Below are 7,500 nucleotides of genomic sequence, written 5' to 3'. Positions count from 1 at the left end.
ACAGAAATTGCCTGAGGAAAAAAAGTATACGGGAAAATAGGTGAAGAAAGATTTATAAATATATACCTCAACTAACAACACAACGAAACGTTGCTTTAGTACGAGAGTAAACACAAAACGTTGCGAGCGAGGTACGAGAAGCAAACAAAAAAAAAATAAAGAAAAGAAAACCTTTATAATATCAAAACAGTGACAGCTCAAACGACGTACTCAAATTATCTATTTAAAAAAAAAAAAAAAAATGACGTAAACATCTTGTAAGAAAACCGGAAGACAGTGACAATGGAACCTTGATCCGACCCCCTTCCCCTCCCCCCCCTTTCCCCCTCCCCCTTCACAGCAGACATGAAACGTGCTTTGTGCCTCGCGTGGTTGCCCTTACCTGACGTCGATGATGTAAGCTCGGTGTTGTAAACGCGCAAGACATCAACAAGGTAAGGCGGAAACAAATGTCTATTCGTATAAACATTTCTCAATGGATTCGGTTGTTGTGTTTTTCTTGTTGTTTTTATTGTATTGTCTTGTGTTAATAGAGTAATCTATGAGTAATCGCATTAATTGATTTGTTATCTTGTGTTAGTTGTTATATGAATGTTATTTTATTTAGGGGTAATTAGGTTTATATTTTGTGTTCACTGGTTTTCAGCTTGTGTTGATTTTTATTCTGTGTTAGGTAGGAATTTGCCTTGTGTTAATCGGGTTTAGTCACCGTGTTAATTATCTTTTATTGCGCGTTCATTGTGTTTTATCATCTATTTCGTATCTATATGTTCCTAACGACTAGCAATTTCCTCTATTTTCATTCATATTAATAATATACCCAGCCAATGTTTTCGAAATCACATACTTTACCCATAACAAGCATATTATTTCACATATTTATCATATTTTCTCCATTCTCTCCTTTCCTTTCCTTTTATTTTGACTGCCTCTTCCTCGTTTCGTTTACGACTGTATTTTCGTCCAAATTATCTCTTAATGTTTTGAATCGTGATTACATTTTTTCCTTTATTTTATCTGGTCTGTATTTTTCTGTGTTTAATGTTGCTTGCATGTTTCGTTTCGTTTGTGTTTTTGTCGTTTTGTTTTTGTTTTTGTTTGTCTTTCTTGGTCATGTAATTATTTTTTCTTGAAGGAAAGGGAAATGGAAGATGTTTCGGAATGATAAAGAGGATTGGCAATATAGATGTTAAAGATAATTGCTTATTGTTATCATCGTCATCGTCATCGTCATCATCATCGTCATCGTCATCGTCATCGTCATCGTCATCGTCATCGTCATCGTCATCGTCATCGTCATCGTCATCGTCATCGTCATCGTCATCGTCATCATCATCATCATCATCATCATCATCATCATCATCATCATCATCATCATCATCATCATCATCATCATCATCATCATCATCATCATCATCATCATCATCATCATCATCATCATCACCATCATCATCATCATCATCATCATCATCATCATCATCATCATCATCATCATCATCATCATCATCATCATCATCATCATCATCATCATCATCATCATCATCATCATCATCATCATCATCATCATCATCATCATCATCATCATCATCATCATCATCATCATCATCATCATCATCATCATCATCATCATCATCATCATCATCATCATCATCATCATCATCATCATCATCATCATCATCATCATCATCATCATCATCATCATCATCATCATCATCATCATCATCATCATCATCATCATCATCATCATCATCATCATCATCATCATCATCATCATCATCATCATCATCATCATCATCATCATCATCATCATCATCATCATCATCATCATCATCATCATCATCATCATCATCATCATCATCATCATCATCATCATCATCATCATCATCATCATCATCATCATCATCATCATCATCATCATCATCATCATCATCATCATCATCATCATCATCATCATCATCATCATCATCATCATCATCATCATCATCATCATCATCATCATCATCATCATCATCATCATCATCATCATCATCATCATCATCATCATCATCATCATCATCATCATCATCATCATCATCATCATCATCATCATCATCATCATCATCATCATCATCATCATCATCATCATCATCATCATCATCATCATCATCATCATCATCATCATCATCATCATCATCATCATCATCATCATCATCATCATCATCATCATCATCATCATCATCATCATCATCATCATCATCATCATCATCATCATCATCATCATCATCATCATCATCATCATCATCATCATCATCATCATCATCATCATCATCATCATCATCATCATCATCATCATCATCATCATCATCATCATCATCATCATCATCATCATCATCATCATCATCATCATCATCATCATCATCATCATCATCATCATCATCATCATCATCATCATCATCATCATCATCATCATCATCATCATCATCATCATCATCATCATCATCATCATCATCATCATCATCATCATCATCATCATCATCATCATCATCATCATCATCATCATCATCATCATCATCATCATCATCATCATCATCATCATCATCATCATCATCATCATCATCATCATCATCATCATCATCATCATCATCATCATCATCATCATCATCATCATCATCATCATCATCATCATCATCATCATCATCATCATCATCATCATCATCATCATCATCATCATCATCATCATCATCATCATCATCATCATCATCATCATCATCATCATCATCATCATCATCATCATCATCATCATCATCATCATCATCATCATCATCATCATCATCATCATCATCATCATCATCATCATCATCATCATCATCATCATCATCATCATCATCATCATCATCATCATCATCATCATCATCATCATCATCATCATCATCATCATCATCATCATCATCATCATCATCATCATCATCATCATCATCATCATCATCATCATCATCATCATCATCATCATCATCATCATCATCATCATCATCATCATCATCATCATCATCATCATCATCATCATCATCATCATCATCATCATCATCATCATCATCATCATCATCATCATCATCATCATCATCATCATCATCATCATCATCATCATCATCATCATCATCATCATCATCATCATCATCATCATCATCATCATCATCATCATCATCATCATCATCATCATCATCATCATCATCATCATCATCATCATCATCATCATCATCATCATCATCATCATCATCATCATCATCATCATCATCATCATCATCATCATCATCATCATCATCATCATCATCATCATCATCATCATCATCATCATCATCATCATCATCATCATCATCATCATCATCATCATCATCATCATCATCATCATCATCATCATCATCATCATCATCATCATCATCATCATCATCATCATCATCATCATCATCATCATCATCATCATCATCATCATCATCATCATCATCATCATCATCATCATCATCATCATCATCATCATCATCATCATCATCATCATCATCATCATCATCATCATCATCATCATCATCATCATCATCATCATCATCATCATCATCATCATCATCATCATCATCATCATCATCATCATCATCATCATCATCATCATCATCATCATCATCATCATCATCATCATCATCATCATCATCATCATCATCATCATCATCATCATCATCATCATCATCATCATCATCATCATCATCATCATCATCATCATCATCATCATCATCATCATCATCATCATCATCATCATCATCATCATCATCATCATCATCATCATCATCATCATCATCATCATCATCATCATCATCATCATCATCATCATCATCATCATCATCATCATCATCATCATCATCATCATCATCATCATCATCATCATCATCATCATCATCATCATCATCATCATCATCATCATCATCATCATCATCATCATCATCATCATCATCATCATCATCATCATCATCATCATCATCATCATCATCATCATCATCATCATCATCATCATCATCATCATCATCATCATCATCATCATCATCATCATCATCATCATCATCATCATCATCATCATCATCATCATCATCATCATCATCATCATCATCATCATCATCATCATCATCATCATCATCATCATCATCATCATCATCATCATCATCATCATCATCATCATCATCATCATCATCATCATCATCATCATCATCATCATCATCATCATCATCATCATCATCATCATCATCATCATCATCATCATCATCATCATCATCATCATCATCATCATCATCATCATCATCATCATCATCATCATCATCATCATCATCATCATCATCATCATCATCATCATCATCATCATCATCATCATCATCATCATCATCATCATCATCATCATCATCATCATCATCATCATCATCATCATCATCATCATCATCATCATCATCATCATCATCATCATCATCATCATCATCATCATCATCATCATCATCATCATCATCATCATCATCATCATCATCATCATCATCATCATCATCATCATCATCATCATCATCATCATCATCATCATCATCATCATCATCATCATCATCATCATCATCATCATCATCATCATCATCATCATCATCATCATCATCATCATCATCATCATCATCATCATCATCATCATCATCATCATCATCATCATCATCATCATCATCATCATCATCATCATCATCATCATCATCATCATCATCATCATCATCATCATCATCATCATCATCATCATCATCATCATCATCATCATCATCATCATCATCATCATCATCATCATCATCATCATCATCATCATCATCATCATCATCATCATCATCATCATCATCATCATCATCATCATCATCATCATCATCATCATCATCATCATCATCATCATCATCATCATCATCATCATCATCATCATCATCATCATCATCATCATCATCATCATCATCATCATCATCATCATCATCATCATCATCATCATCATCATCATCATCATCATCATCATCATCATCATCATCATCATCATCATCATCATCATCATCATCATCATCATCATCATCATCATCATCATCATCATCATCATCATCATCATCATCATCATCATCATCATCATCATCATCATCATCATCATCATCATCATCATCATCATCATCATCATCATCATCATCATCATCATCATCATCATCATCATCATCATCATCATCATCATCATCATCATCATCATCATCATCATCATCATCATCATCATCATCATCATCATCATCATCATCATCATCATCATCATCATCATCATCATCATCATCATCATCATCATCATCATCATCATCATCATCATCATCATCATCATCATCATCATCATCATCATCATCATCATCATCATCATCATCATCATCATCATCATCATCATCATCATCATCATCATCATCATCATCATCATCATCATCATCATCATCATCATCATCATCATCATCATCATCATCATCATCATCATCATCATCATCATCATCATCATCATCATCATCATCATCATCATCATCATCATCATCATCATCATCATCATCATCATCATCATCATCATCATCATCATCATCATCATCATCATCATCATCATCATCATCATCATCATCATCATCATCATCATCATCATCATCATCATCATCATCATCATCATCATCATCATCATCATCATCATCATCATCATCATCATCATCATCATCATCATCATCATCATCATCATCATCATCATCATCATCATCATCATCATCATCATCATCATCATCATCATCATCATCATCATCATCATCATCATCATCATCATCATCATCATCATCATCATCATCATCATCATCATCATCATCATCATCATCATCATCATCATCATCATCATCATCATCATCATCATCATCATCATCATCATCATCATCATCATCATCATCATCATCATCATCATCATCATCATCATCATCATCATCATCATCATCATCATCATCATCATCATCATCATCATCATCATCATCATCATCATCATCATCATCATCATCATCATCATCATCATCATCATCATCATCATCATCATCATCATCATCATCATCATCATCATCATCATCATCATCATCATCATCATCATCATCATCATCATCATCATCATCATCATCATCATCATCATCATCATCATCATCATCATCATCATCATCATCATCATCATCATCATCATCATCATCATCATCATCATCTGTCTCTCTTTCCTTATCTCTCTCTCTTTCTCTCTCTCTCTCTCTCTCTTTCCTTGTTTCTCTCTCTCTCTCTTTCTCTCTCTCTCTCTCTCTCTCTCTCTCTCTCTCTCTCTCTCTCTCTCTCTCTCTTTCTCTCTCACTCTCTCTCTCTCTGTCACTCTTTATCTCTCACACTCTCTCTCTCTCTGTCACTCTTTATCTCTCCCTCTCCTCCTCACTCGCTATCTCTTTATATCTATCGCTTTCTCTCTGTGTACGAGTATTCAGTTATTTGGATATTCTTTCTTGCATTTTCTCTCATATTTTTTGCTCGAATGCTTATTTATAGTTATTTCGAATCTCCTAATTCTTATCAGTTATTGTCACACACATTTCGTATATACACCTGTGTGATGATAATAATGATAGATCACAGTTGCTAGTATGTCATTATTTATATCACTGTTACAATTATTGTTGTTGTAGCGGCAAATGGTGTTTCCATTATTACTTGCATTATTGAGTCGATATCATGTTTGGATATAACTGTGATCATGGTGTTACAGTATATTTTTGTATTTATCAGATGAGATAATAATTCCATTGTTCTTCAAAGCTCATGCTAAATTCCCAGAAAGGTTACATAATATAACGATTGGAGGCAGAGTGTTCTTAAATGTTCTACGCATAGTTTCTCTCACAGATCAGTCTAAATTCAAGCAAAGTTCTCGGTCATAGGAAATAAATGCTAGAGGTTTTCTTTATAAATTCGTTATGATATTGTGTGAAGCGGTTTTCAGTTCTTTTGGAGAATTTATAAACGTGTTTAATTCTAATGTTTATGAAATATGGATGTATTCCCGCAGAGTTTAAGAATATGCCGATGGGTGATCTTCCTTGCGTATTTTAAATCTATCTCTATTTCTGTCTATCTATTTAATATATTTGTCTGTCTGTCTTTTTTCTTGTCTACCAATCTCGCACTTCACATAGATGCATTATCTCTTTACCGTTATTGCAACCAATGTCATTATTACTACCGTTTTCATCATAATGTATTTATTATTGTTATTATCATTATGATTATTAGCATTTTGATTAGTGTAATTGTTGTAGATATTATGCTTATTATTGCTGCCATTATTATTTTCATTGTTATTATTATCATTATTGTTATAATCCTCATTGTTGTTATTATCATTGTTATTGTTATCATTATTCTCATTGTTATTATTATTATCATTGCTATTATTAT

At 33.5% G+C, this 7,500-nt stretch overlaps 1 long non-coding RNA gene across 1 annotated transcript in view; it reads left to right on the top strand.

Annotated features, from left to right (window-relative positions):
• The window catches only part of LOC125036231, an 18,380-nt gene that overhangs the window by 95 nt on the left and 10,785 nt on the right, over window positions 1-7,500 (top strand). Inside the window, exon 1 of the long non-coding RNA XR_007115879.1 lies at window positions 1-434. This exon is cut by the window's left edge and continues 95 nt beyond it. This is a non-coding gene — a long non-coding RNA (uncharacterized LOC125036231). The remainder of the gene's footprint in view (window positions 435-7,500) is intronic.

The sequence above is a fragment of the Penaeus chinensis genome, chromosome 20, assembly GCF_019202785.1.
Source record: "Penaeus chinensis breed Huanghai No. 1 chromosome 20, ASM1920278v2, whole genome shotgun sequence".
NCBI classification, from domain to species: domain Eukaryota; kingdom Metazoa; phylum Arthropoda; class Malacostraca; order Decapoda; family Penaeidae; genus Penaeus; species Penaeus chinensis.
The sequence above is the reverse complement of the archived record's forward strand: the minus strand, read 5'-3'. Positions and strand labels throughout refer to the sequence as shown.